This window comes from Microtus ochrogaster, chromosome 5 (assembly GCF_000317375.1).
Source record: "Microtus ochrogaster isolate Prairie Vole_2 chromosome 5, MicOch1.0, whole genome shotgun sequence".
NCBI lineage: Eukaryota > Metazoa > Chordata > Mammalia > Rodentia > Cricetidae > Microtus > Microtus ochrogaster.
In genome coordinates, this window is record NC_022012.1 from 38,453,405 (window position 1) to 38,453,932 (window position 528).

Sequence of the window (528 nt, forward strand, 5' to 3'; positions counted from 1 at the left end):
GCTGGTTACTGGCAAAGGTTGAGGGCTGATAAGTAGTGCTGTGGCTGTAGCCTGGGGTAATCTCCTGGTGACAGCGGAATGCAGCCCTGCTACTGGCAGGCCACAGGGATGAGTAGGAGGTGCTTACCAGGTCCCTCCGGAATGTTGATCTGCTTTAGCAAGGGCGTTATGTGGGCCCAGTACTTGCAATTGTAGTCATTGGATTTTTACAAGTCCCTTGTCTTTCTGAGCTCTACCGTCTGCTGACAGGCCATGTGAACCGGGCCTTTTATAATTGATAGTGTCTCTAATCTCTGACTCTTCCAGAAATGTCATATGGTTATTACTTACAGTTTTAATATGTAGACTGTTCTAGTAGTGGTTTCCACTGGAACATTTCTAGATGGAAATCAACGTGGAGATTCTACCAGCTGGGAAGTGTATTTTATCCTTTATCCACTCAGATGCCTACGGTGTTAATCTGATTTGTTTTTTTGTTTTGTTCTTTTTTTCCTTTTTCTTTTCTTTTTCTTTCTTTTTTTTTTTTTT